The sequence below is a fragment of the Vombatus ursinus genome, unplaced genomic scaffold, assembly GCF_900497805.2.
Source record: "Vombatus ursinus unplaced genomic scaffold, bare-nosed wombat genome assembly UNPS02000582.1, whole genome shotgun sequence".
Lineage (NCBI taxonomy): Eukaryota > Metazoa > Chordata > Mammalia > Diprotodontia > Vombatidae > Vombatus > Vombatus ursinus.
In genome coordinates, this window is record NW_020940360.1 from 30,533,591 (window position 1) to 30,546,828 (window position 13,238).

General features: G+C 35.2%; 1 pseudogene; it reads right to left on the minus strand.

The window, feature by feature from the left end:
• Positions 1-1,346: 1,346 nt before the first annotated feature.
• LOC114037036 lies at positions 1,347-1,541 on the minus strand (annotated as a pseudogene).
• Positions 1,542-13,238: the final 11,697 nt, after the last annotated feature.

Below are 13,238 nucleotides of genomic sequence, written 5' to 3' on the forward strand. Positions count from 1 at the left end.
GTGAAATGGATGGAGGATATTTCCTTCAGGATTGTTATTATTCATTTTAATGGGTGAATATTAGTGAATCAGAAAATAGTTTCATAGTCAGTGACAGATTTTTTTTTAAATTTTGTCCCTTTAGCTTTAGACTGTTCTTTATCGTATTTATTTTTTAAATAGTCCTCATGCCTTAAGGTTGCTAGGATGGTATGAAAAATAAAACCCAGCCAGTATTACATTTTGCAAGAGCACAGAATTAAATAGCAACCGCAGAGTAGAGGATGCTAACTCAGTCACCTCTGGGTTCACTAGGTATGACATCTTCCCTTTGTAAATGACAGTTTTAATCCCAGTTCAATTCCACAATATCTAGAATTCAATTGCTTTGTCATACAATTTGGGCTGGGGGAATGTTCACAAATTAAGAGCTTAACCTCAACCAAAGAATTTGGAAGGTAAATTCATCTTACTCAGGGAGAACTGATCAGTATCATCACCCAAATTGAAATTATTACTCTAGGTTTGGCTGTTTAATCTTAGGTTAGTCACAAATATTTTGACTGTCAGTTTTCTTATACGATTAGAGAGATTGCAGTAAATTTTATTCTAGTCTTATAATTTCGTGACTCTGAATCAGAAAGAGGCAGTTTACTCTTCTTGGAGTTATAATGCTTGGGTTGAAATCTAGCCTCTGGATAAGTAACTTCAAATCTCAGTATTCCAGACAATTCTCTAACACTGCATGTTATGTAAATTTCTTCAAAATTATAAGTTTCCATCTTCATCAATGGATGAAATTTTTCACAGTTGGAATTCCAACACATAAATGACAATACAAGTTTAGATCACTTCATTCCCCACCACCTCAAAAAAAAAATGGCTCATAGGATACACAATTTATTCCAAAGTAAAATTGAAATAGGTTTTGTATTAGCCATTGTCTATGAGTATCCGCATCAGTAATAAGTTTTAGCCTGTGTCATGTGTGCATAACTATAATGTTTTAATGAAAGCAATAGCATTGGTTCCACATTTCATGACTTATTTTTTTTTAAATTTGAATGCTGTAGCCACTACTTTCTTTTAAAATTATTTCTATTTTAAGTGAATAAGCAACAAGAAACCACTGAGAACAACAAAAATAGTGTATATGACATGCAAACATATCATTTATAGTTTGTTTTTAAATTTATATTTAATGTTAAGATGATAGTAATTAAATCATGAGTTTTGCTATTTCTAATTCTTAATGTTCTTCTCTATAGTTGGAGATAGATTACATTGTTATTATATTTTTTCCTTTCCCTCCCCACCTACATTTTAATACAGGTGGAATACTGAATGATTCCTTCACTTCAGCTCCTTCACAGCCAAACTAGGAGGCAGGGACTAAGTTTCTCTGCCATCTCTTTTTCTGTGATGACCAATGGGTACAGGTACCTGCTGCAGTGAACCTTAAACTTCACATTATCCTTGTTTTTCTTGATCTTGATAGATTTGGCATCCTTTGACCAGGCTGTCAGCAGGAAGTCTTTGATTTCCTTGATTTTTCGGGGCATGGAGGCGGCAGTAGCAGCAGTGAGAGAAGGGGACAACGTGTGGCCCTAGAGGTCGCTTCTGCAAGAGAGGAGGGGAAGATGTTGTCAATGGGACTGGACCCCTCAGCATTCCCAGTCTGATCTCCATCCCCTTTGGGGAATAAAGTCCCTGATTATATCCCAGTTCCCCCCAACACGCCCCATTGGAGAAGCCCTGAGCAGCACAGGCCCCCCACAACCGCAAGAATACACCCCATTGTTATTATTGTTATTTTATTATTATTATTATTATTAGCATACTTGTTACTATTTTCCCCAAGCAAATGCATCGTTTTGTTTTGTTTTGTTTCAAAATCTTGACTTTCCAATTCATGTATCTCCAAACTAACTGGCTTGGAATAACAGAATTAAAGGGCTGGTGGATAACTCCCAAAATCATTTAATGCAACAATCTTTACTTCTTGGATGAAGATATTAAAGTTCAAATATGTCACATGACTCTCTTAAGTTTACAAATTAATTAGTAGTAATGCCACAACCAGAATCAAGGTCTCCTAATTACTTCCTGTAATCCTAATTACAGATTTCTTAACTGTTTCACTCCACCATGTATGTCCATATGAATTTAGCGCATGTTATTTTTGATTTATAAAGCAGAAAAAGCATTTTTCAGTCACGCCCACAATTAGTAATGGTAAAAATAGCTTCATCTCTCAATATAAATTAATTATAAATATAAACATGGACTTTTTTATTTATAATATGTAAAATGATAAGTTTTTATTGGTGATGATGCTTTAGAATCTGCTAATGAGCTGCCTCACTCCTAAGAATAGTTATAAGCAGAAGGGCCATTAGAGTCAGTCTATTAAGAACTCACTAGCCTTAAAAGAATCTGGGAGAATTGGTTTATCTTCTAACAGATTATGCCATGAAGTTTCTTCAAAGAGTGCAGGATGATGCACCCTTCTTGAAGGGTGTATTACTGTGCAAACTAGAAATAAAAGAAAGTTAAATTTTACCCCATAAATGGATGTCTATAGCACATTCATATGGTAGGTAACTTCTAACAGATAAAACATCCAAAGTGATAGGCAAAAACTTATTATTAGTGTTGAATTGCAAATCAAAAGATAAGAAACTGAATGTTTTGCTTGACTAATATAAAATGTTAACAAGGGTTGGGAAACAGAGGACGTTATGAATCAACTCTGGCAAATTAGAGAGATGATGCCTACTTTTTTTTTTCTTTCTGACACTCTGATGATGCATACACTGGCTTTATAGTCAGGAAAGACATTAGTTCAGAATCTCTCTCTGATACTATGTCTGTGACCATGGGCCAGTTATTTAATATCTCTCAGTTTCAGTTTCCTCACCTGTAAAATAAAGAAAATAATACATTCCTTATAGGTTTAAATGAGTTAACACATGCAAAGAACTTTGCAAAACTGAAAATGTCATATAAAAGTTATCATCATCAGTGTGTGTGTGTGTGTGTGTGTGTGTGTGTATGGAGTATATGTTAAAATAAGGCAATTATGGGAAAGACACTATAAGCTGGAAGAAACAGGAAAGACTATATACAAAGGAGCATTTGAGATGAATTTTGAAAAAGAAAAAAGTAGAGATTCATGAAAGTGGGAAGGGAGAGCAATTCAGGTATGGGGTTCTGCTTGAGCAAAAAGGCCAGTTTGGCTGGTTTGTAGAGTGGAATGAAGGAATATAATGGATGGTAAGTCCATAGCCTTTTGACTGAGTACAAGTTTTATAGAACAAATCCTTTTATTAAAGGGATTTGCTCTGTGAAGTTTGGATTCAGTCAAAGAGCCACACTTGAGGACCTAGAGGGTCTCATGTGGCCTTGAGGCTGAAGCTGCCCCACCCCTGGTTTGGGTCACATGTCTTAGGTAGGATTCAAACTCTGACTCTACATTTAGCACTAACTGATACACATAGTTCTGAAATAGCAGTAGTTGCCAGGTGGAAAGAGAATGTTCTTCCAGAGAAATCAATGTACCCAGACTTTGAATGTGAACAGATTATTTGCAAGTGGTAAAGTGCTTGTGAATGTGGTTGAGTTGGTGCCTGCCACTAGTCACACAGCCAGTTTCATGAGAGCTTCATCTAATAAGAGCATGACACATTGAAATTATAAGATCATTCAGTATAGATTACAAATTGGAAGAGGCCTTATATCAGACCTGCACAAATTGGCAGTAGGTACGGTCAAAATTAAGATAGGCTAAACTTGTTTGAGTCACAGATAGGTTAGACTACAGACAGACTGATGATGGTTGGTTGCCACAGGTCATGAGACAAACAGGAGAGAGTGTGCAGTGGCAAACCTACATTTTTCATAGGCTGCCCAAAATTCTTTAGCAGGCCTAAAGTGGCCCACAGCCATATGTTGTGCAGGCCTGACTTCAGTATTACCTAATCTAAGTCATTTTACAGGTGGGGAACCTAAGGTCTAAAAAGGTTAATTGATTTGCCCAAAGCTACATAACTAGGAAACGACAAGCTGGTATTCAAACATGAAACCCTCTTATTGGAAATCCAACTGTCTTTCCAATGTCCCATACCACCTGCCTAACACTGAGATTTTGTGATCTGTAATCCACAGCCACCAAAATATGAATTTACTTTAATAGGTCATTATCTTACATGGTTTGGTTGTTTATAATGCATGGGGGCTTCAGGGGATATTTATTCCAACTCACATCTGAATAACAATCCTTTCTGCAGCATGCTTGATTATTGAGAAATTTTACTTGGAGCATCTCAAAAAAATTATCAGGAATAGGGAACAAAGAACCCACAAACTTCTGAGGAATCAGTTTCATTTAATCATGGCTCCAGTTATTGGGAAGTCTTAATAATCATTTAACCTAACTATTTCTTAATTTTTTCTATTTATTTCCAAGCAGAAACACTCAAATCCCTTTCCTGGATGATAGCTGTTCAGATACTAGAAAACATACCATGTAACCTCTAACTATTCTCTTTGTTGGGTTGTTGTTGGGTTTTCATTTTCTAAGCATTTTGTTCTTTATAGAGCCTTAACTTGGAATTCTAGAACCTGAAGCAAATTCAGTTAAGTGGGACAGACTAGGGATAGGTGGTACAAGATGTAAGCACTACTATGTATATATGTATGCTTGTGATAGACTGAAGACAGAAGTGTTCAAAAAAAAGGTAGGGTTTCAATGAAGAAGCCTGTGAGCCAAGACTTAACTTATATGTGAGGGAAGACAGTGGCTTGGAGATGACAGTAGAAAGGCCCTGGGCAAGGTGGAGGGCACATTAGAGACAGAGAGAGAGAGAGAGAGAGAGAGAGAGAGTGAGTGCCAAAGTCAAAGACAGACAGTAGGGAGATTAAAAGACCTAGGACAGCACCTTGGGGAACCCCAGAGGGTGCACAATATGGATTATAATCCAGTAAATGAACTTAGAAGGAGCTTTCAGACTAATAGGAATTGAATTGAGAGGGATTAGTGCCCCCCCCCCACAAAAAAAGATATAGACAAAAAGGAGAATATATAGGAAGGACATGTCAGCCAGGTATGAAGTGAACTAGGAGAAAACAGTGTCACATATAATTAGAGAGGATATATGTATTTGAGTATACATCTATGTATATTTATATAGAGATTGATTGAGGCAATAGTGTAGATATAAATATTGGCATGATATACATATCCTATACATATAAATGTCCTATCTATAAATATATATATCACATACATAAAAACATGTATATCCATGTATAATGTATGTCGGTATACAGAGAGAAAGATATATGTATATATATGTATACATGCTGGTAATGTTCAGTTATGTCCAATTCTTTGTGACCCTTGTATGGGTTTTTCTTAGCAAAGCTCTATGTGTGTGTGTCCATGTGTGCATATGTGTATGTATGTATTTGGTATATACAAATACCTATAGATATACACAAATACCCATGTATATAGATATGTATAGATATGTGCTTTATCTACTTATGCATATAGGTAAATAAAGGTAGCTAGTAGGTAGCAGAGTAGATAAAGCACTTGACCTGTAACTAGAAAGAACAGAATTCAAATCTAGCCTCAGCCACTTACTAACAGATGGACTCAGAGCAAGTCATTTAATCTCTGTCTGCCTCAGTGTCCTCATCTATAAAATCAGTGTAATAATAGCATACATCTCACAGAGTTGTTACAAAGAATAAATGAGATAATATTTGTAAATTGTTTTACAAACCTTAATGAAATATATAAATGCTAGCTTATACATATATACATATATGTACATATGCACATTAACATATATGGATATAAATACATAAATGTAGACATTCCTCTTTGTATATACATGCAACCACAAATTATATACATATAAACATAAACCTCTTCCAACATTTCCTCTTTCTTTTGATAACATCAACATCCTTGGCATAAACATGACCTCCAACATCTCCAACTACCTATAGAGCATCTCAAGCCATATATAACATATACATCTTAAATTCAACATGTCCAAAACTGAATTCATCACCTTACTACTCAAGCCTTCCACCATTCTGAAATTTCCTATCACTATCAAGGATACCACAATATTCCTAGTTCCCCAGGCTCACAACCTAGGTGTCATTCTAGATTCCTCACTCTCATTGTCCATACCAATCTGTTATTATGTTCTGCCAATTTTACCTTCATAATACTTCTCACTTATATCCTCTTTTATCCTTTAATCCTGCTACCATGCTAGTATAATTCCTCATCACCTTTTGCCTAGAATATTGCAATACCCTGCTAGTTGGTCTTCTGGCCTCCAGTGTCTCTACTACAATACATATTCTACTGAATTGTCAAAGTTATTTTCCTAAAGGTCAGGTCTGATTATATCATCCCCTCACACCTATTCTGTTAATATCCCATTAAAGATCCTCTATCACCTCCAGGATCAAATGTAAAATGCTCTGTTTCATATTCAAAATTTTTTATAACTTTTTTCTCTTTCTACCACTACCTTATTCATTTACCATTACCTTATTCTTTTACTTATAATTTGTTATTTTCTGATCCAGTAATACTGACTTCTTTTTTGTTCTTCACACAAGGCACTCAGTCTTGCCATTAACATTATTTTCACTGGCTTTCCCCCATAGCTCCTCATCTTTGCCTCTTCATTTCCCTGGTTTCTTCTAATCTATCCAATCTAAATTTCTACCTTCTATAAGCAGTTTTCCAGAATATTTATGCCTTGATTAACTAATGCACTTCCAAGTTTGAAGAACTTGGACATGTGGTAAGATTAAGGTCAGCACAGAATCAGTGGATAGATCATCTTTGAAGGTAGAGATTTAGCCACCCTCTTCTCCTGAATTAGACTCAATACTTGTTTTCCCCAGCCTCTAACTTACTTTTTGATCTGTCTTGATCCCTCCAACATTACTTTATTGTTAATCAGTCAATCAACAAACATTTATAAAGTACCTAATATATGTCAGACACTATGTTAGGTACTGAGGTTTTAAGTACAAAAAATGAGATGATCTCTGCTCTCAAGGAATTTAGAGAAGTACAATAGATAGTTTAGCTAGCTAGATACATGTGTATGTGTGTGTATGTGTATATATATTTATATATATATATGTGTACACACATAAACACACATATGTATATACACATTTATATATGTATATATACACAAACACATTATATACCTATATATATATGTACATATATAGTATCAAATTAGATTAAATTTGATACTTTATAAAATATAGTCTGTCTCTACTCCTCAAATTGGAGAGTGGGCCATGGGTAAGTGGTTGATGGCCATTGGACCCTTAAGTCAGGTGAAGGTGGGGCCAGTTAGATGGATTCAGTTTTAGGAAGGTAGAGGAAGAGGCAAAAAAATTAAGAAGGAAGAAAGAGAATGAAAACATAATCACTAGCTGAGAGTTGTTGGGTGCCTGGGGAAAGCCTCATTTAATATGTCCTAGTTCATACTTTGCTGCTTTGGATAGTTGTACAAATAGATTGAGAATATAACTTGGCTCTTTACCCTGTTTCTGAAAATCTCAAGTGGTAACTCCTCTATTTAACAGTATCCATAAAATTTTCTTAATATAAAGAAGCTTAACAATCACATTAAAATTGAGTACTCTTCATGACAATGTTCAGAATTTTGAACCTGACTCAACATCAAATTACCTAGATCTAACTTATTGCATTCTGGCCAATTTCAAATAGGTTCTATTTAATATAATTTAACCTCTATTTTAAGTTAGTAATTCTGGGTACCTTTTGAAAAAAAGAAAATCCTACCAACAAAAAACTAAATATGTGCATCCCAAGAATCATATATACAAATAAGTGGAGGACTCAATAAAACAAACTCAAAATATTTCCTATTTGTATGGGGATTACTATGACATTCATAGAATACCGATTTAGAAAAAGGCAGGTGAGTCTTTTCCTACCACCACCTCCTGCTAAATGTTTAGTGGAAGTTTGAACTATTTGCTAACTCCTCCATACTGCTTTGTTTGGGGTCCCTTTAAAAGGGGAAAAAATGTAGGGAACAGCTGGTAGAAATATCAACTATTATTCTTGTTAAACAACATGAAGCAAGAAAGCAACTTTTCAAATGTTGTTTTCTAAGCCCTAATTGCACACCTCATGCTGACAAATTAAGAAGCAAACAAGTCTATTCACATTCAAATAATAGGTTTTGAAGCAGTAAATGTCAAGCACTTCCCTATGAAACACTGTTTAGTTTGCAATTGGGAGCAACTATTCACAGTGTGTTCACAAAGAAATATAATGGGGAGATGTGTTGGGTACTCAGTGCTCAAATGTTTGGATATGCCTTTTCCAACCCTTTTGTGAGCTGTGATCATTGTACTCTGTGTACCGGAGGAAGATTTTTTTTCTAAAGGAATTTTTAATTATGAAAATTATGATGAAGTACCATAAATCTTTAAGTGGTTGTGACTATAGCATTTTAAGGATCAGAGTTTTCCTTTCTGTGTGTAAAGCCTGGTACCCATCTATGACATGCTAAGTTTTGTTTTGTCTAGGCTGGTTGCAAACCTCTTTATATTTGCCTTGACTTTCTCTTTGGCAGGTTTATGTTCAATTAGAGAGTTTGCTGGTGTCCAAGATCTGTGCTTTTCTCACCTATATTTCCTTTTGTACAGAATTTAATCTTTCTCCTTGTACTTACATCCTCAGCAACATGATACTCCAATTGCTCATTTTTTCCAGGGGAAATGTAAGTGAGACTTGAGGTAAAGTATTTTTGGGAGAGGTTAGGAGGGAGGTGTAGGATCAATCAAATATGTAAACCATATGACTTGATGACTTTATAGTACCCAAGAGGTCTTAACTTCTTAGGATAGAATTGAAGGGTCCTCACATAAATACACTGTGAAACACAAAATCTCTATGGGCCAGCCCTCTAGTCATATTCCTTTCTCAAGGAATTGACATACTCACAGACTATAGAAAGGTACTATTTCATAAAAAAGATAATAAGAAATGCAAATGACCATCATCAGTGATGGATAGCAAACTAGCACATGGTAGAATTTTTTTTTCTAATTACTTCCTAAATATAAGGAGAGAGGGGAGAAGGAGGGAGAAAGAAGATATTCCTAAATCTGTGCTTCCCAAACTCTAATGTACAATCCACTAATGATTAAGGTCTTGCTTTGCAAAATGTTATTGTCTGTTCCATGGGAAACTTGTTTGTTTTCATTCCAATAAACAGTCTTTGCTCTGTTTCCCTTTCTTCACTGCTGATGCTGATCATGCTACCTCCTGCTATCACTTCTCTTCTGTTCTTCAATGGTCTCAATCTGTGTACTGCTACCAGTCCTCTCCCCTTTGCTCAGCCAAGGCCAAGATAAAGTGAGTTTTCCCTTAAATAGCTACTGAATTTCTCTCTAGAATCTTGTAGGTAGAGCTACAGATAAGATTTTTCTGGAAGAGACTAAATATTTCTAGCTTAAATCTAAAGAGGAAATTGAACCAATGAACTAAGGAGATACTTATCATCTAGTGATTATATTTTCATTCTCTTTCATCTCCCTTGTTGTTGTTGTTGTTGTTTTTGGTTTGTTTGTTTTTGGTTTTGTTTTTGTTTTTTGCTGACAGTCCCTATAAAAATGACATTTGAGAAGACAGAAGTGGGTGCATCTGTGTAACAATCTCCTTTCCTTTAGGACTGTCTTAGTCTCCCCAAAATACTGGTGACTTACCCCAGTTCCTTCCATTTTTAAGTTCTTGTTCTCTGGGTGAATACTGGAGTTGCATGCTACTGTGGCAGGCAAAGTAAGCTTCCACTTTCTTTTCCCTCCCCTCTCAAACAGGGGGCTTGTGCAGGATTGAGGTCTGCTACTTGTTGCCACAAAATGAAGGAGGGAAGTCAGAGACAGAGTTTGCTGTCAGAGCCTGGACCAGCATCAAGGAAATCCTAAGAATAGCCTGCATCCCAAGCCAATGGATCATCTTATGCCAAAATGCTTGAGTGTTGGAGCTATAGGGATAGAGGTTGTTGGTTGAATGAATTAAGGGTGATTAGCCTTCTCTGACATTAAGTCATCAAGTTGTCATACTTCACTTGAATTCTTGATGTTTCAAGCTAAAGAAAAAAGTTACAACTGCTTTACCTTCAGTGCTTAATTTTTTTTTTATGGGAAAACTTGAGGTTATGAGAGGATTGTATAAAATGATTAGTCCTCTAACTTATCAAAAAACCCAGAAGTCTCACTCTGGAAACTTTCACTGTTGTTCTCCCTAACATTACTTTTTATCATACATCTTTCCTTTTCCTGTTGGGCAATACCTGTGCTGCTAGTGACAGCTTACAAATGGTAAAAATGATACCTGAGATTTTATTTTGAAGATTTTTGTGATAGATTTCTTTAAAAAACAATGTACAGAAATAGATCACAAGTAAGTTGTTGTTGTGGTTTTCTGGAGGGGAGAGGTTGGAAAAGAATTAAGAACTATATCTCAAGACATGAAATTGAAGTAATCTTAACACAAAACAACACAAAGTCATATGTTTGATGCAAGCAAAACTTTTTTTAAGACTTCAGATTTGGGTCACTGGGATTAAATATTGTACCCAGAACAAAGAGAACACAAGTTTGCCTAGTGCAGGTTGAAAATATATAGAGGATAATAAAGCAATGAACATGTAACTGTGGGTGGTAGAATATCTGCTGCCATTTATGGTACCAATAGGTATTATAGCAAGGCTAAACTTTATGTAAACAGTTAACTCTCACCAGCAAGTTGGTGAATATACATGGTATATTAAACATAAGTACAAGAATTTGTGTGGAAAGAACTTTTGCAAATGTTTTGAGATAGAGATAGAACAATAGAATCCATGCACATAAACAAGACTGAGGTATGGTGAAGATAACAAAATGTATGTGTAACTGGAAAAAGCAAAATGTAGTACCCATTATCATCCTGATATTTGCCAGAGTGAGTAAACATTTGTTAGAAAACTTTATTATCCCATTATCCCAGGACACAAATTCAGAAGACAGTACTTCTGCATATTCTATTAACAAAACAATTAATTCAACAACAAATTATTGAAGATTTACTATATTCACTTCAATAATTATGGCATTAAAAGGCAAAGGAATGCTGTATTTTTGCAATATGTGTCTCACTGGTTTATGAGGTGGGATGTATATATACCAAACAGAAAATAATATACAACAACATATAAGGAAGTTTCTTAGGATTTAGTGTCTGAAGACAACTTGGAGATCTCCTCTAGAATATAAATTTACTAATGTAGTAAATGAGACCTTAAAGAAGAAAGAGATTTGTACAAATTACTCAGTGTACCATGGATACATCAAATGCAACATGTCTAAAAATAACTCAACAGTAGGTTCTTTTTATGGCTTATGTGTTTTAGAATTTTAGACTTTGCCTCCCAGCAATCAGTCAGTGAATAAACACTAGATGAACCCTGGGGTCCATTGATGCTCTCAATCTATAGTCCTGTGATTAAACTATGTAACTATGTGACAAGCCCTGTACTAAACACAAGGGGATGGAGGTCCAAGAAAAACAATCCACATATTAAACTACTGACTAGTTGTGATTCTTATGATTTTTATGAAACAAAGAGCTCTATGAGGCAATCTGGTATAGTGGAATACACACAGTACTTGATTTTAGGAAATCTAAATTAAAATATCTTCTCTAAATATTTGCTAGCTGTGTGAACCAAGACAAGTCACTTCAACTCTTGGATTCAGTAGCCTCATATGCAAATTGAAATATTCAAATCTATATTAAGTACAGTTCAGTTTTATGAAAGGCACTTGTTTGTGAAATTGCCATTAAAATATCTGGCCTACACTTTGGAGTGCTATCACAGTTATTTGTTTCAAGTTCAAATCTAGAAACTTTGGAAATATACCATATTGGTATCACCACAAGAAGGAGAGAACCATAGCTAACTCCTAAAGAGAACTATTATGTGGAGAATTCTACTGATGCTGTCTCCCAATGGGGGCTACAATTAAGGAATGTGAGTAAGTACTCATAAGCTGTAGTTCATTCCTGATATTTCCTTTAAACCAGAACTCAGAATTCTGAAGATATGCAGGAAATAAGGATTAAGAAGGGAGATGCTTGAGATAGACTGACACACTGTGAAGGTATTACAACAGAGTAGATGAACAATTATGAGAACCTGTATTAAGGTGAAGTGAGTGGAGGTAAAGGAAAGAAAGATAAAGATGCTCTGTAGATGGAATATACAAGATTTACAGTGATTTAATATGGGCAGAAGGGAGGATTAAGGATAGTGGGAAATGTAACTTTGTGAAGGGGAGCCACTTATTTAAGAAGTAGCAATTTCAGAAGATCTTAAAATAACTGAACTTATGCACATGGATGGCTGCAAAATGGCAATATCTTAAAAATAAATTAAAAAACAACAACAACAACCTTTAAAAGGCTTGAATGCACTGGAGATTTCCTTCCTTTTCTCACACGATCACATCTTTGTTCTCCAAGCACCCTTATTACTCAAGTGAATTCTAAAAATTATTGAGCAATAGTATGTATAAGTCGTTTTGTTAGGTGTGGACAATGATTAACACACATACACAGATGTACGCACATAAACACACACACACACACATACACACACACAAATACAAATTCCTTGTCCTTGAAGAGATAACAGTCTTATAAAAGGAAAGGGACATGTGACATGTACTAAAATAAGCATAATAATAAATGAAAAAAACAGGGTATGGGTTTTTCATATGTACATAGTGCTAGGAAAATTTAAAACAGGAGAATATTACTTCCTTGTTCTCTCTCATGGGACCTTTTGCATATTATGCAATTTCAGAATGTAGATGCATGAACAACTATCATCATCATGCGTAATAAAGAGAATGTTTAAAGTATCATGGCTATGGGACATATTTATCTTCCTTTAGACAATTCAAAATTAGCAGACTGCAAGTACATTTGTCATTCAGAAATCATTCAGGTTGTATCTATCCAAGGAAATACTAAGTAGTTTCCAATATGTGACAGTTCTCCCTGTCACTATCTTTGAATATGTTCTGTAAGAAAGAAAAAAATAGCCATTAATGTTAAAGCTACATTCAAACAGCCCCATTTTTGGACTGAACTTTGTATCTGTATACAAGATGCTAAT